Here is a 26,655-nt window from a genome sequence, read left to right as displayed (position 1 = left end):
CCCATCTCTACAAAAAATACAAAAAACATTACCTAGGCATGGTGGTGCATGCCTGTGGTCCCAGATACTTGGGAAGCTGAGATGGGAGGATCACTTGAACCTGGGCAACAAAGCAATATCCTGTCTCTACAGAAATAAAAATAGTCAGGCATAGTGGTCCCAGCTACTTAGGAAGTAGGTCTTGAACACCTGGCATTAAGTGATCCTCCTGCCTCAGCCTTCCAAAATGCTAGGATTACAGGTGTGAGCCACTACACTAGGCCGAGTATTTATTATTTATATGTATTGGGAACATTTCAAGTCCGCTCTTCTACCTACTTAGAAATATACAATACATTGTCCAGGCACGGTGGCTCACGCCTGTAATCCCAGCACTTTGGGAGGCCGAGGCAGGCGGATCACGAGGTCAGGAGATCAAGACCATCCTGGCTAACACAGTGAAACCCCGTCTCTACTAAAAATACAAAAAATTAGCCAGGCGTGGTGGCGGGCGCCTGTAGTCCCAGCTACTCGGGAGGCTGAGGCAGGAGAATGGCGTGAACTGGGGAGGCAGAGCTTGCAATGAGCCGAGATCAAGCCACTGCACTCCAGCCTGGGCAAAAGAGCCAGACTCCGTCTCAAAAAAAAAAAAAGTATATACAATACATTATTAATGATAGTCACCATACTCTCCTATTGAATATTATAACTTTTTTTTTTTTGGAGATGGAGTTTCGCTCTGTCACCCAGGCTGGAGTGCAGTGGCATGATCTCGCCTCACTGCAATCTCCGCCTCCCGGGTTCAAGCAATTCTTCTGCCTCAGCATCCTGAGTAGCTGGGACAACAGGCACATGCTGCCACACCCAGCTAATTTTTTGTATTTTAGTAGAGATGGAGTTTCACCGTGTTGCCCAGGCTGGTCTCAAACTCCTGAGCTTGGGCAATCTGCCCACCTTGGCCTCCCAAAGTGCTAGGATTACAAGCATGAGCCACCACGCCCAGCCGCTTTTTTTTTTTTTTTTTTTTTGAGACCGAGTCTCACTCTGTCACCCAGGCTGGTTGCAGTGGTGCAATCTCGGCTCACTGCAACCTCCACCTCCTGGGTTCAAGCGATTCTTGTACCTCAGCCTCCCAAGTAGCTGGGACTACAGGCACGTACCCACCATGCCCAGCTAATTTTTTTTGTAATTTCAGTAGAGACAGGGTTTTGCCATGTTGGCCAGGCTGGTCTCGAACTCCTGGCCTCAAGTGATCCGCCCTCCTTGGCCTCCCAAAGTGCTGAGATTACAGGCATGAGACACTATGCCCAGCCTATAACTTACACTTTCTATCCAACTATATGTTTGTACCTATTAACCAACTTTCTCTATCCCACGCACCCTTCCCAGCCTCTGGTAACTATCATTTTACTCTTTACCTCTATGAGATCAACTATTTTAGTTCTCACATGTAAGTGAGAACTTGCAATATTAGTCTCTCTGTGCTTGGCTTATTTCACTTAACATAATGACTTCCAGTTCCATCTGCATTGCTGAAAATGACAGGATTTCATACATTTTTATGTCCAAATAGTGATCCATTTTTTATATATACCACATTTTCTTTTTCCACTCATCCATCAATGAATGCTTAGGTTGATTCCATATATTTGCTACTGTGAATAGTGCTGCAATAAACATGGAGATGCAAGTATCCCTTTGGTATATTGATTTCCCTTCCTTTGGATAAATACCCACTAATGAGATTGCTGGATCATATGGTAGTTCTATTTTTTACTTTTTTGAGAACTCTCCATACTGTTTTCCATAGTGACCATACTAATTTACATTCCCCCCAAGAATATAAGAGTTCCCTTTACGCCGTATCTTCATCAGATCTGGTTTGTTTTTTGTTTGTTCATTTTTGGGGTTTTGAGGTTTGTTGTTGTTATTGACGTTGTTGTTTTTGAGATGGGATCTCACTCTGTCTCCCAGGCTGGAGTGCAGTGGCATGATCATAGCTTACTGCAGCCTCAACCTCCTGGCTCTAGGGATCCTCCTGCCTCAGCCTCCTGAGTAGCTGGGACTACAGGCATGTGCCAGCACACCCAGTTAATTTTTGTATTTTTGGTAGGGACGAGGTTTCACCATGCTGCCCAGGCTGGTCTCGAACTCCTGAGCTCAAGCAATCGCACCTGCCTCCATCTTCCAAAGTGTTGAGATCACAGGCACTGGCCACCGTGCCTGGCCTGTTTTTGTTTGTTTGTCTAAGACAGGGTCTTGCTCTATTGCCAGGCTGGGGTGCAGTGGCATGATCACAGCTCACTGTAGTGTCAATCTGGGCTCAAGCGATCCTCCCACCTAAGCCTCTCGAGTAGCTTAAACTACAGGTGTGCACCACCACATCCAGCTATTTTTTTTTTTTTTTTGTAGAGATGGGGTCTTTTTGTCTTTTTGATGGTAGCCATTCTAAATGAGATAAGATAATACCTCATTGTATTGATTTGCATTTCCCTGATTAGCAAATTTTTTATGATGTTGAGCATTTTTCATATACCTGTTGACCATTCCTATGTTTTCTTTCAAGAAATTTCTGTTCATGTCCTTTGCCCATTTTTAAATGGGATTATCGGGGTAGGGAGAGATGGTTTTTTATTTTTTACTGTTGAGTTGTTTGAGTTCCTTGTATATTCCAAATATTAGCCCCTTTTTGGATAAATAGTTTACAAGTATTTCCTCCCATTCAAAAGGTTGTCTCTTCACTCTATTGTTTCCTTTGCTGTGCAGAAGATTTTTAGTCTAATATAGTCCCATTTGTCGATTTTTGGTTTTGCTGCCTATGCTTTTGAGGTCTTTGCCATAAAATCTTTGCCTAGACCAATGTCTTGAAGTGTTTCCTCTGTTTTCTTTTCTTTCTTTATTTTTTTTTTCTTTTTTTGAGACAAGGTCTCTCTCTCTTACCAAGGCTGGAGTGCAGTGGCTTGATCATAATTCACTGCAATCTTGAACTCCTAGGCTCAAGAAATCCTCCCACTTCAGCCTCCCAAGTAGGTGGGACTACAGGTGTGCACCACCATGGCTGGCTAATTTTTTATTTTTTTGAGTCAGGGTATCACTCTGTTACCCAGGCTGGAGTGCAGTGGTGTGATCACAGCTCACTGCAGCCTCAACCTCCTAGGCTCAACCAATCCTCTCACCTCAGTCTCCCAGGTAGTTGGGACTACAGGTGCACACCACCACACCCAGCTAATTTTTTTGTATTGTTTGCAGAGACAGGGTTTCACCACGTTGGCCAGGCTAGTTTCAAACTCCTGAGCTCAGGCAATCTGCCTGGCTTGGCCTCCCAAAGTGCTGGGATTACAGGCACGGGCTACTGCACCCAGCCAATTTTTTTTTTTTTTTCTAAAGACAGGGTCTCACTATATTACCCAGACTCATCTCGAACTCCTGGGCTCACATGATCCTCCTGCCTTAGCCTCCCAAAGTACTGGGATTACAGGCGTAAGCCACTGTGGTCTAATTTTTTTTTTTTTTTTTTTTTTTTGCGACAAGGTCTCACTATGTTGCTCAGTATTCTTTTTTTTTTTTTTTAAAGACCCAGAATAACATGCTGAAACCCCTATGTTTTCTTCTAGTAGTTTTGTAGTTTGGGGTTTTACATTTTAGTCTTTAAATTATCTTTATTTTATTTTATTTTATTATTTGAGACAGAGTCTCACTCTTTTGCCCAGGCTGGAGTGTACTGGTGTGACTGGATTTGACTTTTGTATATAGTAAGAGATGGAGATCCAGTTTCATTCTTCTGCGTATATAATATACCATGTTCTCAGCACCATTTATTCAAGAAAGTGTCTTGTCCCCAGTGTACGTTCTTGGTACCTTTGTTGAAAATCAGTTGGCTGTAAACACGTGGATTTATTCTGTTCCATTAGTCTATGTGTCTGATTTATACCAATATCATGCTGTTGTGCTCAGTATAGCCTTGTAATATATATTGAAGTCAGGTAGTATGATGCCTCCAGCTTTGTTCTTTTTGCTCAGGACTGCTTTGGCTATTTGGTCTCTTTTTTGGTTCCATACAAAATTTTAGGACTGCTTTTTCTATTTCTGTGAAAAATGACATTGGTATCTTCTTTTTTTTTTTTTTTTTTTTTGAGATGGAGACTCACTCTGTCGCCCAGGCTGGAGCGCAGTGGCGTGATCTCGGTTCACTGCAACCTCCACCTCCCAGGCTCAAGCGATTCTCCTGCCTCAGCCTCCTGAGTAGCTGGGATTACAGGCGCACACCACCACACCTGGATAATTTTTGTATTTTTAGTACAGATGGGGTTTCACCATGTTGGCCAGGCTGGTCGCAAACTCCTGACCTCAGAAGATCCGCCTACTTCGGCCTCCCAAAGTGCTGGAATTATAGGCGTGAGCCACCGTGCCTGGCCTTTTTTTTTTTTTTTTTTTTTTTTTTTTTTTGAGACGGAGTTTCACTCTTGTTGCCCAGGCTGGAGTGCAATGGCCCGATCTTGGCTCACCGCAACCTCCACCTTCCGGGTTCAAGCGATTCTCCCACCTCCCCTCCCGAGTAGCTGGGATTACAGGCATGTGCCACCACATACAGCTAATTTTGTATTTTTAGTAGAGACAGGTTTTCTCCATGTTGGGCAGGCTGGTCTCGAACTCCTGACCTCAGGTGATCCTCCCGCCTTGGCCTCCCAAAGTGCTGGGATTACAGGCATGAGCCACTGTGCCCAGCCAACATTAGTATCTTTTTTTTTTTTTTTTTAGACAGAGTCTCACTCTGTCACCCAGGCTGGAGTGCAGTGGCACAATCTCGGCTCACTGCAACCTCTGCCTCCCAGGCTCAAGCGATCCTCCCGCCTCAGCTTCCCAAGTAGTTGGAACTACAGGCATGTGCCATCATGCCTGGCTAATATTTGTATTTTTAGTAGAGATAGGGTTTCACCATGTTGGCAAGGCTGGTCTTCAACTCCTGGCCTCAATCCACCCACCTTGGCCTCCCAAAGTGCTGGGATTACAGGAGTGAGCCACTGCGCCTGACCCAGCATTGGTATCTTGATAGGGATTTCATTGAATCTGTAGATTGTTTTTGGGTAGCATGGTCATTTTAACAATATTAATTCTTCCAATCCATGAGGATAAGATATCTTTCTATTTTTTTGTGTCCTCTTCAATTTCTTTCATTAGTGTTTTGCAGTTCTTCTTGTAGGGTCTTTCACCTTCTTGGTTACATTTATTCCTAGGTATTTTATTATAATTTTTGTAGCTGTATTGTAATTGGGATTGCCTTCTAGATTTCTTTTTCAGCTAATTAGTGGTGTATAGAAATGCTGATTTTTGCACATTGATTTTTGAATCCTGTAACTTTACTGAATTTATCAGATCTAAAAGATTTTGGTGGAATCTTTAGGTTTTTCTAGATATAAGATCATTTTATCCGCAAAGAGGAACAATTTGACTTCCTCTTTTCCAATTTGGATGCCTTTTCTTTCTTTCTCTTTCCTCACTGTTGCAGCTAGGACTTCCAGTACTATGCTGAATAGGAGTGGTGAAAGTGAGCATCCTTGTTCCAGTTTTCAGAGAAAAGGCTTTCACAGCTTTTCCCTATCAGTATGCTATTAGGTGTGGGTGTGTCATATATGGCCTTTATTATGTTGAGGTATGTTCCGTCTATGACTAGTTTGTTGAGAGTTTTTATCATAAAGGGATGTTGAATTTTATAAAATACTTTTTCTAGATTTTTAAGGTTACCTTAACTCTGACTACCTGGAACAGTTAAATTCTGAAATGGCTGGTTTGATATGAGACAGACAAGCAAACCTTCTTGGTTACAGACACACACAAGTGTTGCTCACAGATGTTGGGGTTTGGGGATGGTTCTGAATACTTCCAAGTAGTCTTTTTGGGAGCATTTAATTTTTGTTCCCCAAACAGTCTTGGTATATACTGACATCTCAGTCACCCAGTGACTCTGAAAACTGGTATGTCAGAAATACCTAATAGGCTTTCTCCTAACTTTTACCTTTAAGTAGAACATCTACTGTCTCACATCATCCTTACTGCCCAGTTCTTAGCCATCTTAACAAAAGTTACTTCATATAATTCCATGACTATAGAGCTAAACTCTTTTCTGATAGAGTAGTTATTAAAACATAGAAGCACTGGCTGGGCACGGTGGCTCACGCCTGTAATCCCAGCACTTTGGGAGGCTGAGGCAGGTGGATCACCTGAGGTCAGGAGTTCGAGACCAACCTGGCCAACATGGTGAAACCTCATCTCTACTAAAAATATAAAAACTAGCCAGGCATGGTGGTAGGCACTTGTAATCTCAGCTACTTGGGAGGCTGAGACAGCAGAATTGCTTGAACCCAGGAGATGGAGGTTGCAGTGAGCTGACACGGTGCCACTGTACTCCAGCCTCAGCGACAGAGTAAGACTCTGCCTCAAAAAAAAAAAAAAATACAAGCACTGCATCTTGTTAAAATAATATCATACCACTGATGAAGACACTTTTTTAACTTTCAAGTTTTTAACTTTTAATAAAAGTTTTAAGTTCAGGGGTACACATGCAGATTTGTTACATAGGTAAACTTGTATCATGAGGGTTTGTTGTTCAGATTATTTCATCACCTAGGTATTAAGCCTAGTACCCATTAGTTATTTTCCCTGATCCTCTCCCTCCACTCTATGATAGGCCCCATTGTGTGTTCTTCCCCTCTATGTGTCCATGTGTTCTCACCATTTAGCCCCCACTTATAAGTGAGAATATGCAGTATTTGGTTTGATGAAAACTTTTACAGTGAGATCTCAGAAAGACATACAGAGAAATAAACACAACCATGAAACAAGACAGTGATAATCTGAGGAAAAACCTTAAGTATTTCAGATTCAGACAACAACAATAATCAACATTTAAAAGAGAAAAGATTCACTCTCTAGACAATTTCATAAGTTACTGTTTGGAAAGTTAAAAAATTAGTCAGTTTTTAGTACAGTTGTGACACTGAGGCCACCGTAGAAGAACCAGCATTTTGAGATCCAGTATCTAAGTTTTCAGACAAAGCTCCCAAACAGAAAATATAAAAACCTTTACCTATTCAAGCACAAAAATAAAATATCCCAAAATAACATAACATTCACTTGCTAAAATGTTCCTCTTACTTTCCTTAAACCACAACTGTTATAACACTGCAAGAAATTTACAGTTTGCATGACAAACTGCATATGCACTAAATAATAAATGTATAACCATGAATGAGAATGAATCAATTTTTCAGTATCAAGCAGATGGCAGATACTAGCTCTTTTAGTTTCTACATCTTTGAAGCTCAGTTTTCTCATTTATGAAATGAAAGTGTAACTACTTACAAGATTGTTATAGATACTATGCAATAAAACGTATACATGTTCTTAATACAATACCTAGCTCAAAGAAATAGCTCCATAGATATTAGCTACCTATATAACAGAAATAATAACTAGCCCTTAAATAGGGTGAATTATTTATAACATTATTCTAATGCTTTATGCATAATAGTTCATTATATTTTCTCAACAACTCTAAAGGTAGATATTATTACAATCCTCATTTTGCAGATGAGGAAACGGAGGCACAGAAGTCAAGGTCAGAAAGTTTGTAAGTGGTACAGCCAAGACTCAAACCCAGCTAGGCATGGTAGCAAACACCTGTAGTCCCAGCTACTCAGGAAGCTGAGACAGGAGAATTGCTTGAGCCCAGGAGTTCAAGACAAGGCTGGGCAATATAGCAAGACCCCATCTCTCAAAAAAATTTAAAAATTAGCCAGGCATGCTGATGGTACGTGCCTGTAGTCCTAGCCATTCAAGAGGCTGAGGCAGGAGGATCACTTGAGCCCAGGAGTTCCAGGTTACAGTGAGCTAAAGTTGTGCCACTGCACTCCAGCCTGGGCAACAAAGCAAGCGCCCCCCTACTGCTACTTTTTTTTTTTTTTTTTTTTTTTTTTTTTGAGACAGAGTATCGCTAGGTCACCTGGGCTGGAGTGCAGTGGCATGATCTTGGCTCACTGCAATCTCTGCCTCAAGCGATTCCCATTCCTCAGCCTCCGGAGTAGCTGGAATTACAGACATGCACCAGTACACCTGGCTAACTTTTGTACTTTTTGTAGAGACGGGGATTCACCACGTTGACCAGGCTGATCTCAGACTCTTGGCCTCATGTGATCTGCCCGCCTCTGCCTCCCAAAGTGCTGGGATTAAGGTGTGAGCCACCACACTTTGCCAAGGCCCCCCCCAAAAAAGGTATCATTGCTCCAATAAAAGCCTGTATAAAACATACAGAAGGGACAAAGGAGGGAATGATCAATCATGCTATGAAAACTATGATAATGGTAAGAAAACAAGGCATCTCATTTCATATAATCATCAAAAATAAAATCACACCTAAAAAATAGTGGGGCCAGGGGCTGGGCACTGTGGCTCATGCCTGTAATCCCAGCACTTTGGGAGGTCAAGGCAGGTGGATCACTTGAGGCCAGGAGTTCAAGACCAGCCTGGCCAACATGGCAAAACCCCACCTCTACTAAAAATATTAAAAAATTAGCTGGGCATGGTGGTGCATGCTTGTATTCCCAGCTACCCAGGAGGCTGAGGCAGAAGAATCACTTAAACCGAGGAGGCAGAGGCTGCAGTGAGCCAAGATCGCACTACTGTACTCCAGCCTGGGTGACAGAGCAAGATTTGGTCTCAAAAAAAAAAAAACAAAAACAAACAAACAAACAAACAAAATATATATATATATATTTGCACCACTGCAGGTGACAGAGTGAGATCCTGACACTCTCGTTTGCTGACTTTAATGAATCAGGCAGCCACAATGTGTGCTGTCATAGAGAAAAGGCCACAATGGCAAGGAACTGAAGGCAGCCTTCAGCAAGAACTTGAGGCCCTCAGTTCAGTGACCTGCAAGGAACTGAATGCTTCCAACAACCACATAAAGTTAGTAGCAGATCCTTCCCCAGCTGAACTTCACATAAGAGAGCAGCTCTGACTGACACCTTCACTATAGCTTTGAGAGACCTTGAAGAAGGCAATCCAGTAATCCAGTTGAGTCAGACTTGGACTCTTAAACTACAGAAACAGATATAATAACGCATATATATATATAACATATATATATATAAACATAAATAAACAGATATAACACATATATATGTGTATATGTATATATACACATATATATAGAAGTTGCTATTTCCTTGATGTACTAGGTATTGTACAAAGTGCTCTATATATTCATTTGATCTCTGTAACACTACAAGTGTGCTTTGCTGGGCGTGGTGGCTTATGCCTGTAATCCCAGCACTTTGAGAGGCCGAGGTGGGTAGATCACCTGAGGTCAGGAGTTCAAGACCAGCCTGGCCAACATGGTGAAACCCTGTCTCTACTAAAAATACAAAAATTAGCCAGATGTGATGACATGTACCTGTAATCCCAGCTACTCGGGAGGCTGAGGCAGGAGAATTGCTTGAATCCAGGAGGCAGAGAATGCAGTGAGCTGAGATCATACCACTGCACTCCAGCGTGGGTGACAGAGCGAGACTCCATCTCAAAAAAAAAATGATATATTATAAAACATGTTTAATATTTCAAATCATTTCACTCTTTTCTGTCCTCACTGCCAAGCCCCCCACTCCACCTGTGATATACAAATCACATCACATCTTTCAACTGGAACGCTGCCAAACTGAATCTATTCTTACCCTCTCCAATTCATTTGATGTCTTGCAGTCAGACCAATCTTTTCAGAAAGCATATCAGAACACATTATGCCCTGCTTAAAAGCAAGTCCTGTAGGATAAAATTCCAAAATCTTTATCCCCAAGGACCTCTATAAATGATGAGATCCTCAACAATAAACCTCTGCTTACCTCTACAACATCATTTCATCAATCACCAATCTCTCCTTGACCGTCTGCTCTGGCCATTCTGGACTTTTTTCAGAGATCCTCAGTTGTACCTCAGACTTCACTCATCTAAGCCTATGAATACTGTTCCTTCTGCCTAGAATGCTTATCTCCAACCTACTCCTTTTGTAATGAGATGTCACCTAGCTAATTCCTAAGTACTCTTCAGGTCTCGATTTAAACTTTACTTTCTCAGGAAGATCATCTCCCTCCTCAAATTAGATTATGTCCTTTTTGTACTCCCACTGTAACGTGTGTGTGGTGACAGACTCTAGGTTGCTCTCATGATCCCATTTCCTGGTGTTCATGCTGCTGTGTAGCCCCCCTCCCCTTGAGAATAAGCAGAATCTGTGACTTCTTTCTAACCAACACAATATGGTAGCCTAGGCAACATAGCGAGACCCTGTCCCTACCAAATTTTTTTTTTTAATTAGCCAAGTGTGATGGCATGTGCCTGTAGTCCCAGCTACCCAGCTACCCAGCTACCGGCTGAGGTGGAAGGATAGCTTGAGCCCCAGAGGTTGAGTCCACAGTGAGTTGTGATCACACCACTGCACTCCAGCCTGGGTAACAGAGCAAGATCCTGTCCCAAAAAAAAAAAAGAAAAAAAGAAAAAGAAAAATGTCAAAGGTGACTTTAACCTAAATCAAAAAACATTTATTTAAAAATTAACTGTAGGGTCAGGTGCAGTGGCTCATGCCTGTAATCCCAGCACTTTGGGAGGCTGAGGCATGCAGATTGCTTGAGTTCAGGAGTTTGAGACCAACCTGGGCAACATGGTGAAACCCTATCCCTACAAAAAATACAAAAATTAGCTGGGTGTAGTGGTGTGTGCCTGTGGTCCCAGCTACTCGGGAGGCTGAGGTGGGAGGATCACTTGAGCCCAGGCGGTCGAGGCTGCAGTTAGCCGAGATTGTACCACCGCAGGTGACAGAGTGAGATCCTGACACTCTCGTTTGCTGACTTTAATGAATCAGGCAACCACATTGTGTACTGTCATAGAGAAAAGGCCATAATGGCAAGGAACTGAAGGCAGCCTTCAGCAAGAACTTGAGGCCCTCAGTTCAGTGACCTGCAAGGAACTGAATGCTTCCAACAACCACATAAAGTTAGTAGCAGATCCTTCCCCAGCTGAACTTCAAGTAAGAGAGCAGCTCTGGCTGACACCTTCACTATAGCTTTGAGAGACCTTGAAGAAGGCAATCCAGTAGTCCAGTTGAGTCAGACTTGGACTCTTAAACTACAGAAAAAGATATAATAAATATATGCTCTTTTAAATCACTACATTTGTGGTAATATTGCTTTGTTGTTGTAATTTTGTTTGTTTTTTGAGACAGAGTCTCGCTATATCGCCCAGGCTGGAGTGCAATGGCATGATCTTGGCTCGCTGCAACCTCTGCCTCCCGGGTTCAAGCAATTCTCTTGCCTCAGCATCCTGAGTAGCTGGGATTACAGGTGCCTACCATCACGCCCACCTAATTTTGTATTTTTAATAGAGATGGGGTTTTGCCATTCGCCATGTTGGTCAGACTGGTCTCGAACTCCTGACCTCAGGTGATCCGCCTGCCTCGACCTCCCAGTGTGCTGAGATTACAGGCGTGAGCCACTGCACCCAGCCTGTTGTTTTTTAATAGAGACAGACTCTTGCTATGTTGCCTAGGCTGGTCTTGAACTCCTGGCCTCAAGCAATCCTTCTGCCTCAGCCTCCCAAAGTGCTGAGATTACAAGCATGAACCACTGCACCCAGCCAAAATTGTTCTTTTTTTTTTTTTTTTTTTTTTGAGACAGAGTCTCACTCTGTTGCCCAGGCTGGAGTACAGTGGTGCAATCTCAGCTCATTGCAGCCTCCGCCTCTCAGGTTCAAGTGATTCTCCTGCCTCAGCCTCCGAGTAGTGGGATTACAGGTACGTGCCACCACGCCCAGCTAATTTTTGTATTTTTAGTAGAGACGGGGTTTCACCATGTTGGCCACACTGCTCTCGAACTCGTGACCTCAAGTGATCCACCTGCACTGGCCTCCCAAAGTGCTGTGCTGGGATTACAGGCATAAGCCACTGTGCCCAGCAGAATTGTTTTTGTTTTGTTTTGTTTTGTTTTTGAGACAAGGTTCTGCTCTTGTTGCCCAAGCTGGATTGCAATGGTGCTATCTCGGCTCACCGCAACCTCCACCTCCCAGGTTCAAATGATTCTCCTGCCCCACCCTCCCGAGTAGCTGGGATTACAGGCATGCGCCACCATGCCTGGCTAATTTTGTATTTTTAGTAGAGATGAGGTTTCTCCATGTTGGTCAGGCTGGTCTCAAACTCCCAACCTCAGGTGATCCGCCCACCTCAGCCTCCCAAAGTGCTAGGATTATAGGCGTGAGCCACCTCGCCTGGCCAAAATTGTTCATTTTTAAAGAGAGACTTTTATGGTATGTGAATTATTTCTCACTAAAGCTTTTTTTTTTTTAATTTACATTGATACTTTGCTGTGGGATGGGATTCCAGGTTTTATAGTTTTCACAATACATACCAACAGACTTACATCATGGGTAATGACGTGTACTTGAATTATCTCATGAGACTAGAACAATCATTTTCTTACAAGATTTCAAGGAAGGAGACTTTCTAGGAAGTTTCCAATTATACTCCCAAACAAAACTAGGACTATTATAAAAAGAAAGCAAGAGCCTTTTACTGTATCCCAACAGAACCACTCTTTTTTCTTTTTGACATCCTCAACAGAAGCACTCTTAATTTGAAACATTAAACAGGTTGTCGGCCACTGCTACGCTGCAGCTGAAAAGCTTTTCCACTTACTAGAGGGTAGAAGCTGGCACAATTATTCCATTTGCTTTTATTTTCACAACTGCACACACATGTGCCACTTCCACTTCCACATACTTCAGCTCTTCCCTAAATAAATTTCACTAACATCCAAATCGTTCCAATTTTCTTTTTTCTTTTTGAGACAGTCTCTCTCTATCACCCAGGCTGGAGTGCAGTGGTGTGATCTCGGCTTACTGCAACCTCCACCTCCTGGGTTCAAGCAATTCTCCTGCCTCAGCCTCCCAAGTAGCTGGGACTACAGGCATGTGCCATCGCACCTGGCTAATTTTAGTATTTTTCGTAATGACGGGGTTTCAGTATGTTGGCCAGACTGGTCTTGAACTCCTGAGCGCAGGTGATCTGCCTTTCTTGGCAAAGTTCTGGGATTACAGGAGTAAGCCAACACATCCGGCCTACTTTCATTATTTCTAAGAAGCTACACACACTTAAAAGAGGAGATTTTCTGTAATCCCAGCACTTTGTGTGGCCAAGGTGGGGGGATCACTTGAGACCTGGCGTAAGCCACTGTGCCCGGCCAACTAAGGTCTATTTTTAAGGATGACCAGATGATCCTAAATTCCAAAACTAAATTATTTTAAAGGAAGACAAATAAACTGGCCGGGCATGGTGGTTCATGCCTGTAATCCCAACACTTTGGGAGGCCAAGGCAGGAGGATCGCTTGAGGTCAAGAGTTTGAGACCAGCCTGGCCAACATGGCAAAACCCCATCTCTACTAAAAAATACAAAAAAAAATTAGCCGAACATGGTGGTGCGTGCCTGTGGTCCCAGCTACTTGAGAGGCTGAGGCAGGATAATCGCTTGAACCCGGAAGGTGGAGTTTGCAGTGAGTTAAGATCACTGTACTCTAGCCTGGGTGGCAGAGCGAGATCCATCGCAAAAAAAAAAAAAAAAAAGGCATACAAATAAACTACATAAATCCACACTCTAATTGTAAAGTAATCCATCAACCAATCTTTATTTTGCTATCTAGGACAACTAAAAGTCCTTAAGTTACCTGCACCAGAAGTCAAATATTTCCTTTTATCACCACTGATATACTTCTTATTTAACCTGACCTTTAAAGCTCGATAATCATCTGTACTTTGTAATCAAAGATAAAACTAAACATCACCTACCGGTGCACTACAGCTATTAGATCAGGGGTCGGCAACTTTTTCTGTAAAAGGTAAAACAGTAAATATCTTAGGCTTTGAAGGCCACGTACAGCGGCTCATGCCCGTAATCTCAATGCTTTGAGAGGCCAAGGTGGGAGGACTGCTTGAGGCAGGAGTTTGACACCAGCCTAGGCAACACAGCGATACACTATCTCTACAAAAAAATTTAAAAATTAGCTGGGTGTGGTGGCACATGCCTGCAGTCCTATCTACTTGTGAAGCTAAGATGGGAGGATCCCTTGAGCTCAGGAGTTCAAAGTTACAGTGAGTTATCATGCTACTGCACTCCAGCCTGTGTGACAAAATGAGACTCTATTAAAAAAAAAAAAAAAGGCTTTGAGGGCCATATGGTCTCTGTTACAAAGTACTCGATGAGTGCAGATGTGTTCCAATAAAACTTTATTTCTAAAACATTGGTCCAAGGGCTGTAGTTTACCAAATACTGTATCAGACTATATTATATGCAACCAAAAATAAACAGACCTATTCCCCCCTTTCCCATTGATAATGTTTTCACCATAAAATTAAACAATTACTTTCTAAAACACCACAAAATACATTTAACTAGCTTTCTTCTATTTTGTAATAGGCATTCATAGTGGGATAATGCTATCCCTATTGCCTCAAATGAGGAATAACAGCCAACTATGAGATTCAGGTTTAGGATTCAGATTTGAACCATACACACTGTACAGAAAGACTGAGCCAATAAATAAAAATAAAGCATTTAGGTTCACATCCAGAATCTATTTGACCCCAGCAGAGGCAAAAGTGAGTTCACCATATTGGAACATATCCACAACCTAGAATAAAATAACTCCCAGGGAAAATGAAACCGCCTTTGCAAAATTGTAACAGTAAGAGAAATCTAACATCGCTGACTCCATCTTGCTTCTAACCACATAAGCTAAACTGTCCCTGTCCATATCCAGGCATAAGCCAAGCTAACTATGGGAGGAATTTAGCTCATGGTTTAACTTTAAAACAAAGATGATAACAGTCCCTTCAGGAAACTAATCCCCTGCTTGCTTGGGGATGAAACTGCCTTTATAAAACTAACAGACTGGCCACACAGTTAGAATTATGGTTCAGGGGTCATGCTGCCAGAGGTCACAAGATTTGTAACTTCCCCAGTTGCTCCTACAGATAACATCACTATTGCAAAACCTAAGACTGGTGTTTGAGTATTTTTCAGACCTTGCATTCTGATGCATCAGATGGCACCACCTGGATTGGCAACCTATAACAAGAAACCAGCTTGACTGGTCTTGTGACACCCCCAACCACCACCACCTAGTAACTAACTCAGTGCAAGAAGGCAGTTTCAACCCCCTATGATCTCATCCTTGACCCAACCAATCAGCACTCCCCAATCCCTAGCCCCCTGCCTGCCAAACTATCCTCGAAAAACCCTAGCCTCTAAATTCTTGGGGAGATAGACTTGAGAAATATATCTCATTCTCATTGCTTGGCTTGCTCTGTGATTATTAAATATTTCTCTGCTGCAACTCCTGCTGTTCTCAATTTATTGGCTTTTCTGGGAAATGGGTAAGAAGAACCAGTTGGACAATTACAAAAACATCTACCCTTGAAGATGGGCTTTCAATAAAAAATTAAAACTCAAAGTAGAAACAAAAAGCCAAGACCAGGTGCAGTGGCTCACACTTGTAATCCCAACACTTTGGGAGGCTGAGGTGGGAGGATCACTTTAGGCCAGGAATTCAAGACCAGCCTGGGCAACATAATGAGACCCTGTCTCTACCAAAAAAAAAAAAAAAAAAAATCAGTGGGCATGGCAGCATATACCTGTGATCCCAGATACTTGGGAGGCTGAGGCAGGAAGGTCACCTGAGCCCAGGAGGTCAAGGCCACACTGAGCCATGATCACATCACCACACTGCAAACTAGGTGACAGAGCAAGACCCTGTCTCCAAGAAATAAATAAACCATGAAGAAGTACCAGTAAACACAATTAATAGCAGGACTTATGATCTACACTCTAAGAGTTGCAACTAATCTGAAAAGGATATAACAAAAAAATTTTAAAGGTCAAATTTTACTCAGCTCTTTGCAAGCATATTAGAAAAGTTATAAGAAATTATAATTTTCTAGTAAAATATAATTTACAAAAATTGGCCTCAGGAGAAACAAAAACTTATGTAGACCAATTATCCTAGAAGAATAGGAAAAGTTTTCCAGTACTTGGCACAGAATTTCACAGTGGAATTCTACCAAATATTTAAGAAATAAATCATTTTAATATCACTTAAGCTGTTTCAAAGCATAGAAGAAAAAAAAAACTTCCTTTTTTTTTTTTAGACAGGGTCTCTCACTATTCTGCCCAGGATAGCTCAAGATATCCAAGGTAGGCGGATCACTTGAGGCCAGGAGTTTGAACCAGCATGGGCAACATAGTGAGACTCCATCTCTACAAAAAAGTCAAAAAAATTAGCTGGGTAAATTGTTGCGCATCTGTAGGCCTAGCTACTCAGGAGGCTGAGGCAGGAGGATCCCTTGAGCCAAGGAGCTGGAAGCACCAGGGAGCTATGATCGTACTACTGCACTCCAGCCTGGGCAACAAAAAGAGACCCTGTTGTCTCTAAAAAAATTTTAAATAAAAATAAAAAAGAGGAAACATTAAAGCTTAAATGCATATATTAGAAAATATGAAATATTAGGAAAAACTGAGATAAGAATAACATTCCAGATCCTAGAGAAAGAACAAAAAAATAGGACCAAGAAAGTAGGCAAAAGAAAGTAACCGAAGATAGAATTAGAAAACAATGAACTATAAAATGCACACAAACAGTAGATAATCAGTACAATCAAAGAGTGATTATTTGACTGTCAGGTTCTGCCCAGGGTAAAGCTATCAGCAGGTCTGGCAAATATACAAAGTCAAACTTCCCTAAGGCAAGTACAGGGCAAAACCAAATACCCCTGCCTCCATAATCCACTTTTTAAGCTTTCCATTTATCAGTAAACAACAGCTAGTTTAAAAAAGAAAGAAGGGGTATCCTTTGAAAGAAAACATAAATTTGTGTTAAGTGTGATTTTTTAAAATGGGGCCTCAGCCAGGTACAGTTGTTCACACCTATAATCCCAGTACTTTGGGAAGCCAAGGTAGGGGGATCATGTAAGCCCAGGAGTTAGAGACCAGCTTGGGCAACACAGTGAGACCTCAACCCTACAAATAATTTTAAAAATTAGCCAGGCACGGTAGTATGCCAGTAGTCCCAGATACTCAGGAGGCTGAAGCAGGAAGATCTCCTGAGCCCAGGAGTTCAAGGCTGCAGTGAGCCAAGATAGTGCCACTGCACTCCAGACTAGGTGACTGAGTGAGATCTATCTCAAAAACAACACAAAATGAAATTTAAAAATATAATTGCTTCTTTCACAGTAACACTTAGCTTAAAACACAAACACATTGTACCAAGCTGTACAAAAATATTTTCTTTCTTTATAAGTTTTTTCTATTAATTTTTTTTTTTACTCTTTAAACATTTATGTTAAAAACTAAGACACAAACACACACATTAGCCTAGGCCTACAGAGGTCAGGATCATAATATCACTGTCACCCATCTCCACATCTTGTCTCACCAGAAGGTCTTCAGGGACAATAACACACATGGAGCTATCATATCCTATGATAACAATGCCTTATTCTGGAATATCTCCTAAAGGGCCTGCCTGAGATGGTTTTGCAGTTAACTTTTCTTTTTTTAATAAATAGGAGTACACTCTAAAATAACAATTAAAAGTATAATGTAGTATATATATAAACCATTAACATAGTCAATTATTATCTTTATCAAGTATTACATTCTGTACATAATTATATGTGCTATACTTTATACAACTGGCACTGTGGTAGGATTATTAGCACCTGCAATACCACCGTCATGGGTAATACATTGCACTATGATGTTACAACAGGTACACAATGTCACTAGGCCACAGGAATTTTCCATCTCTATTATAACCTTATAGGACCACCATTTTATATGCAGTCCATCATTGTCTGAAATGTCATTATGACTGTATATACAGGATATGAGAAAAACCACAAAACTCTGATGAAAGACATCAAAGAAGAACTAAATAAAATGGAGAGATATTTCACATTCACAGATAGGAAGACTCAATGTGTGTGTGTGTGTGTGTGGTTTGTTTTTTTTTTTTTTTTTGGTAGAGACCTTGTGTCTACAAAAAAATACAAAAATTAGCCAAGCATGCTAATGCACACTTGTACTCTCAGCTACTCAGGAGGCTGAGGTGGGAGGATCACTTGAGCTTGGTAATTCAAGGCTTCTGTGAGCCATGACCACACCACTGCACTCCAGCCTGGGAGACCCTGTCTCAAAAAAAAAAAAAAAAAGAAAGAGAAAAAGAAAACAACCTGATTAAAAAATTGAACAGATACCTCACCAAATAAGATATACAGATGGCAAGTAAGTATTTGAAAAATATTCAACATCATACGTTGTGTTAGGCCATTCTTGCACTGCTATAAAGAAATACCTGAGATCAAGTAATTTATAAAGAAAAGAGGTTTAATTGGCTCACAGTTCTGGAAGCTGTATATGAAACACAGTGCCAGCATCTACTTCTGGTGAGGGCCTCTGGAAGCTTATGACCATGGAGGAAGGTGATGGGGTGGGGGCAGCATGTCACGTGGGGAGAGTGAGATCAAGAGACAGAGAGGAGGGGGAGGTCCCAGATTCTTTTAAACAGCCAGATGTCACATGAACAAACTGAGCAAGAACTCACTTATCACCAACGAGATGGTACTAAACCATTCATGAGGGATCTACTACCATGATCCAATCACTTCCCACTAGGCCCCACCTTCAACATTGGGAATCACATTTCAACATGAGATTTGGAGGGAACAAACATCCAATCTATATCTTATGCCATTAGATATTTGAAAATTAAAATAACAATGAGATACTACTATATACCACTTAGAATGGCCAAAATCCAAAACACTGACATCAAATACTGACAAGGATATGGACCAACAGGAACTCTTTATTCATTCCTGGTTGAAATGCAAATTGGGGCAGGGTGCAGTGGCTCATGCCTGCAATCCTAGCACGGTGGAAGGCTGAGGCAGGTGGATCACAAGGTCAGGAGTTCAAGACCAGCCTGGCCAAGATGGTGAAACCCCACCTCTACTAAAAACACAAAAATTAGCTGGGCGTGGGAGTGGACATCTGTAATCCCAGCTACTCGGGAAGCTGAGGGAGGGAATTGCTTGAACCCGGAAGGCAGAGGTTGCAGTGAGCCAAGATCACACCACTGCACCCGAGCCTGGGTGACAGAGCGAGACTCTGTCTCAAAAAAAAAGGAATGCAAAATGGCACTGCCACTTTGGAAGAGTTTGGCAGTTTTTTATAAAACTAAACATATTTTTACCATACAGTCCACCAATTGCACTCTGTGATATTTATCCAAATGAACTGAAAACTTATGTCCACAAAAAAACCCCACACATGCGTGTTGACAGCAGCTTTATTCATAATTGTCAACATATTGAAGCAACCAAGATGTCCTTCAGTAGGTGAGCTGATAAGCTGTGGTAGATTGAGACAATGGGATATTATTCAGTGCTAAACAGGAATGAGCTATTAAGCTATGAAAAAGCATGGAGGATAGATTAATTAATTAATTTCATGCTATCAAGAGTGTGGTGATGCATAATTTCTTGAGATTGCTACATTATTATATCCAGGTGTTTCTTTAACCACTGACACCCATTTTACAAGTTTTGATGCACATGTACAAGTGCCTGGAAGTAATTTTAAGACATCTCAATTTCAAAATAGTGAAAGTGTTAGAAATGATGAAATGTAGTAGACAGTTTTTTATGCTTAACTCATCTCAAGTTTATTTCAGTGTTTGAAATTAGGTATAAACATTTAATTTTATCTTTTTTCAGATAGTTAATTGTCTAAATACAATTTTTTAATTAGTCTACTCTCCCCCCAGTGGGTTGAAATTTCATTTTTATCCTTGAATTCTGGTGTGATTGACATTTGAATAGACAGAACAATGGAATAAAACAGAAAATCCAGAAGTAGGCTGAAATATATATGCTAATTTAGTGTATGATAGAGATATTTTCTTAAACTAGTAAGGAAAAGATGAACTAGTCAAAAGATGTTAACATAACTAGGTAGTCATCTGAAAAGCAAATAGAATTGGATCAATGTTTTATACCTTATACTAGGATAAATTCCGAATGGATCAAAAATTTAAATATTAAAATTATAAAAGTTCTATAGCAGAATATGGAAGAATTAATTTTTTAAAATTAATAGGCTGGGCACAGTGGCTCACGCCTGTAATCCCAGCACTTTGGGAGGCCAAGGCAGGTGGATCACCTGAGGTCAGGAGTTCGAGACCAGACTGTCCAATATGGTGAAATCCTGTCTCTACTAAAAGTACAAAAATTACCTGGGCGTGGTGGCATGAGCCTGAAATCCCAGCTACTTGGGAGGCTGAGGCAGGAGAATTGCTTAAACCCGGGAGGTTGAGGCTGCAGTGAGCCGAGATCGCGCCACTGCACTCTACCCTGGGCAACAAAACGAGACTCACAAAACCCACAACTATGCTGCATCAAGTCCATAAAGGCCTCTTAAATAAAAAATTAAACTTCTAAGTAATGGGAATTGTCATAGTTTAATTGGCAAGAAGTACATCTTATAATCAATGGCATCTTATATTCAACGAAATCTGTCATAAAAGCATGAGGAAAACAGTATTTTCAAAACCTCTTAGGCTATATGCAAAATCCACAAGTTGTAAATGAAAAGACTGATATGTTTATTTTGTATTTATTTATTTATTTATTTTTCTTTTTTTTAAATTTTATTATTATTATACTTTAAGTTTTAGGGTACATGTGCACAACGTGCAGGTTCATTACATATGTATACATGTGCCATGTTGGTGTGCTGTTGACTGGGCTGGTCTTGAACTCTTGGACTCAAGCAATCCTCCTGTCTTAGCTTCCCAAAGTGCTGGGGTTACAGGTGTAAGCCACCACTGCCAAACCAAGGTTTAACTACATAAAAACTAAAATGATAAAAGATGGGCAGGGAGAAAATACTTGTAACATATGTAATAAAGAATTACTATCAAGCAGGGGTCAGATGTCCCCAGCACACTGGAGTCTGGGATTTGGTGCTGATGGTGCCTCATCAGCATGGACAAACACTGCCTTACAGCTGGACTTTGGTGTTGGGAGCTGTTAATTATTCTAAAGTTCCATAGATTCATGATTTTATAGTTGCAGTTTATATCTACTTGTGTTTTTAGAGGAAGAACCCAAGGCCAAATTATTTTGAAGTGGGAGTGGGCTGGACCAGAGTCTTCCTGTGCCCTTTTCATGCTGTGTTTGAGGATGTGTCCATTGCTACATCCATGTAACTCATCTGGGGCAGCAGATGTGTGACAGCAAACCATCTAACATTTTTCAGGGATAAAGTTAAGCAGAAGTATGTAGTAAATATGAGTGCAAAAGTGTGGCTGAGCCATATGTGCCCTTGATTTGATTTGGGAAGCCTGAGGGAGGCAGCATTCCTAACCACATGCTGACTGCCCAACACAAGGTAGGGTGGTACCTGGGGTGGTGAAGGGGCAGCTCTGCAGAGCATGGTCTGCCTTAGGACCTGAATTGTCCTCGAAGCGCATGGACTGTGGAAATTGTTCACATGAACCAGAGGTATCACTCTTTAGGATTCTATTGGCAGCACCTAAACCAGCTCGACATTTGTGGAGGTGGTGTTTCTTTGAAGCACGAATCTTTGTTTTATAATAATTAAAATCTTTATTTGGTGGCTGGGAGTGGTGGCTCACACCTGTAATCTCAACACTTTGGGAGGCCGAGGCGGGCAGATCACCTGAGGTCAGGAGTTCAAGACCAGCCTGGCCAGCATGGTGAAACCCTGTCTCTACAAAAATATAAAAATTAGCCAGGCATGATGGCGGGTGCCTGTAATCCCAGCTACTCAGAAGGCTGAAGCAGGAGAATCACTTGAATCCGGGAGGCAGAGGTTGTAGTGAGCCAAGATCACACCACCGCATTCCAGCCTGGGAGACAGAACAAGACTCCGTCTCAAAAAAAAAAAAAAAAAAAATTATTTGGTATAATTTAATATAGTTTAGAAGCTATCTAATCTGGGTTTTTTTGGAGGGGCAAACTCTTTTGAAAATGTAAGTTTTGCTTTTAATTAAAAATTAAGTCTTAGTTAAAACTCAGGCTGCACAAAATTCTTCAGTTACTTCCCATTACTTTATCAGTAATATTCACCACATTTTCCTAGATGTTTATTGATTACAGTGTTGGGATCAAATTCTGCATTAAATGTATGCAAATACATTGGACAGGCTTTGCGTTTTTCACTGTGAAATGCAATGGTGGCTTGAATAAGAAAGTATCTAGAAGCCAAATTAACATAATAATGACTTCAAAAAAGAATTACTATCAGGATATGTAAAGAACTACAAAAAAAATCAACACAACAGAAGAATGCAGGTAAGAACATAAGTGAACAAGTTTTATAAATGACCAATAAACAAAGGACTTCACTAACAATCAGAGTACAAAAATTAAAATGAATTAACAACTCAGGAAGTTGAAGCAGGAAGATTGCTTGAGGCCAGGAGTTTGACCAGCCTAGGCAACACAGAGAGGGACCCCATCTTAAGAAAAAGCCTGGGCACGGTGGCTAATGCCTATAACCCAGCATTTTGGACTTTGGGAGGCAGGTGCAGGAGGACTGACCAGGCCCAGGAGTTCAAGACAAGCCTGGGCAACATAGCGAGACCCTGTCTCAAAAAAAGAAGAAAAAAAAAAGCTCAGTGCAGTGGCTCATGCCTATAATGCCAGCACTTTGGGAGACTGAAGCAGGAGGATCATTTGAGTCCAGAAATTCAAGAGCAGCCTGGGCAACAGAGCAAGACTCCGTCTGTACAAAACACTTTAAAATTAGCTGACGTGACAGTAACATGCCTGTAATCCCAGCTACTTGGGAGGCTGGGATGGGAGAGTCACTTGAGTCCGGGAGGATGCAGTCAGCTATGATCACGCCACTGCACTGCAGCCTGGATGACAAAGTGAGACCCTGTCTCTAAGAAAAGAAAAAAAAGAGGCTGGACATGGTGGTGCACACCTGTAATCCCAGCACTTTGGGAGGCAGAGGCAGGCTGATCACCTGAGCCCAGGAGTTCAAGACCAGCCTTAACATGGTGAAACCACAACTCTACAAAAAAAAAAAATACAAAAATTAGCCAGGTATGATGTTGTGTGTCTGTAGTCCCAGCTACTCGAGAGGCTGAAGTGGGAGGATCACTTGAGTCTGGGAGGTCAAGGCTGCAGTGAGAAAGCACCACTGTACTCCAGCCTAGGTAACAGAATGAGACCCTGTCTCAAAAAAAAAAAAAAAAAAAAAGAGAGAGAGAGATCAACCCTCTCTAACATGGTTAATTGACTGTGACATGAAGGGTGCCAAAACCATTCAATGGGGAAAGGACAGTCTTTTCAACAAATGGTGCTTGTAAAACTTGGTATCCTCAAGCAAAAGAATGAAATTGGGCCCTTACTTTATACGATATTGAAAAAATAACTTAAAATGATCAATAACCTAAATGTAAGAGCTAAAACTATAAAACTCTTAGAAGAAAACATTGTGGAAAATCTTCATGATATTGGATTTGGTGATGATTCCTTGGATTGACACAAAAAGCAAAAGGTAACATAAGAAAAAATTAATTTGATTTAATCAGAATTTAAAATTTCTGTGCAAAAAAGGACACCATCATGGGAGTGAAAAGACAAACTACAAATTGTGAGAAAATATTTGCAAATCATATATCTGGTAAGGGACAAATATTCCCTATATATAAAATATATAAATACAATGCAATTCAAAAATGAGCAAAGGATTCAAATACACATTTCTCCAAGAAGATATACAAAAAAGGTCAATAAGCACATGAAAAGATGCTCAATATCACTAGTTGTTTAGAAAAATGCAAATCAAAACCACGATGAGATACCACTTCTCACACCAAATAGGATGATTACCATGAAAAAGAAAAATAAGTGTCAGTGAGCACATGGAGAAACTGGAACCCTTACGTATTGGTGATAGAACTGTAAAATGGCACAACCACTACGGAAAACAGTCTGGTGGGTCCTCAAAAAGTTAAACATAGATTGACTAAGTGAAATAAGGCAGTCAAAAAAAGACAAATACTGTATGTTTTCACTTACATAAGATATCTAGGGTAGTCAAACTCTTAGAAATAAAGTAGGATAGTGGTTGCCAGGGGTTGGGGGGAATGGAGAAATGAGAAGTTGTTTAATGGGTACAGAGTTTCAGTTTTGCAAAATGAAAAAGTTCTGGAGTTTGGAGGCACAACCATGTGTACATACTTAACAGTTGTGTTAAGTATGTACTTAACATAATTAAATACTGTTAAGATAGTAAGAAAAAGATTTATTTTTTTTTATTATTTTATTTTATTTTATTTTTCCCCCAGAGACAGAGTTTTGTCATGTTGCCCAGGCTGGTCTCAAACTCCTGGGCTCAGGCAATTCTCCCGTCTTGGCCTCTCAAAGTGCTGGGATTAGAGGCGTCAACCACAATGCCCAGCCAAAATGGTAAATTTTGTATGTATTTTACCATAATCTTTTCTTAAACATAGAATTACTCATATGACTCAGCAATTCTATTTACAGCTAAATACACAAAAGAATTGCAAGCAAAGAACCAAATAGATACCTGTATATCAATATTCATAGCAGCATTAGTCACAATAGCCAAAAGGTGGAAACAGCCCCACCATCGACAGATAAAATATGACATATATACACAATGCAATATTAGCCATAAAAAGGAATGAAATTCTAATATATGCTACAACATGAATAACCCTGAAAACACTATGCTAAGTGAATTAACTCTAACACAAATGGATAAATATTATATTAACCCACTTATATAAGGTACCTAGAATAAGCAAATTCATAAAAACAGCAAGTAGAAGATATTAGTGGGTGGGAGTGAAACTGCCCCCACAGGGTTCACAAGAAGTGCATGCCAGGTTCTGGACAGAAATATAGTTATAATTAAGCATTAATCAGGCCGCACTTTGGCCCACTTCCTGGTTGCTAAAAGTCATATAGCACTAGATACTGACTATTTACATCCCTATTGTTCCTACAGAATAGGATTTCTGACATTAGGGTCATAAAACTTTAAGATTTTATTTCCATCCCCATCTTTCCTATAACAGGATCTCTGACATTATAATCATAAGGCTTTTGTTTAAGGATTGCTTAATATGTTTTTCAGACCCCTGAATTCCAGCAACCAGTTTGAAGTCCCCCACAGAGGAACGGGATCTGCAAGAGAATACAGCTTCTTCATCTCCCTGTCCCGTGACTTCATCCTGTACTCTTTAACAAATAAACAATTGCCACACTTCGGCCCACTTCAAAACCCTTAAAAAACCTTAGCCCCCATCTCCTAGGGGAGATGAATTTGAGGTTTTCCTCCATCTCCTCATTCGGCGGCCCTATGATTAGACCTTTCTCTGCTGCAACCTGGTGTCTCAGCTTATTGACTTGCTGTGTACATTGGGCAATGAACCCATTTACAGTTACAGAAGGGAGAATTAGTGAGTTAACGTTTCATGGGTACAGAGATTCTGTTTAGGATGATGAGAAAGTTCTGGAAAAGGATAATGGAGATGGTTGTACAACACTGTAAATGTAATTAATGACACTGAACTGTACACTTCAAAAATGGCTAAGATGGTAAATTTATGTTATATATATTTTACTGCAATAAAAAGTATTTTAGAGAAAGACACACCAGAAAGAAAGAAGCTGGAAATGGTACATAGAGACAACTCTATGGAGTTGTTTTGGTCCAAAAAAAAAACAAGACATGGGAAAGTATACCTATTAATAAAAGAAACAATAGGGGCTGGGTGTGGTGGCTCTTACCTGTAATCCCAACACTTTGGGAGGCCGAGGCAGGCTGATCACTTGAGCCCAGGAGTTCAAGAACAGCCTGGGCAACAAGGTGAAACCCCAACTCTCCAAAAAATACAAAAATTAGCTGGGCATGGTGTCATGCACCTGTAGTCCCAGTTACTCTGGAGGCTGAGGTGGGGGGATCATCTGAGTCCAGGGAGGTCAAGACTGCAGTAAGCCATGATCACACCACACTACACTCTAGCCTGGGTGACAGAGCGAAACCCTGTCTCAAAAAATAAAATAATAGAATAAAATAGGTTGGGCGCGGTGGCTCATGCCTACAATCCCAGCACTTTGGGAGGCTGAGGTAGGCGGATCACTTGAGGTCAGGAGTTCAAGACCAGCCTGGCCAAAATGGTGAAACTCTGTCTCTACTAAAAATATAAAAATTAGCCAGGTGTGGTGGCGGGCACCTGTAATCCCAGCTACTAGGGAGGCTGAGGCAGGAGAATTGCTTGAACCCGGGAAGCAGAGGTTGCAGTGAGCCAAGATTATGCCACTGCACCCCAGCCTGGGCAACAGAGTGAGACTCCATCTCAAAAAAAATAAAAATAAAATAAAATAAAGGGGAAATAACAGAGCCAAAATGTTTGGGTTTTTTTTTTTCCTTAAAAGAATTTTTTTAACATGTTAATGGTAATACTTAGTAGTGAAAATACAATGTAGGAAAGAGAGGGGAGAATTTCTTAGGCAATGCC

General features: G+C 41.0%; 1 protein-coding gene across 1 annotated transcript in view; it reads right to left on the bottom strand.

Annotated features, from left to right (window-relative positions):
* The window catches only part of TESK2 (testis associated actin remodelling kinase 2), a 150,321-nt gene that overhangs the window by 88,919 nt on the left and 34,747 nt on the right, over positions 1 to 26,655 (bottom strand). The window lies entirely within an intron of this gene.

Source organism: Gorilla gorilla, chromosome 1, assembly GCF_029281585.2.
Source record: "Gorilla gorilla gorilla isolate KB3781 chromosome 1, NHGRI_mGorGor1-v2.1_pri, whole genome shotgun sequence".
NCBI lineage: Eukaryota > Metazoa > Chordata > Mammalia > Primates > Hominidae > Gorilla > Gorilla gorilla.
Note: the sequence above shows the minus strand (reverse complement) of the source record. Positions and strands in the feature narration are given on the sequence as shown.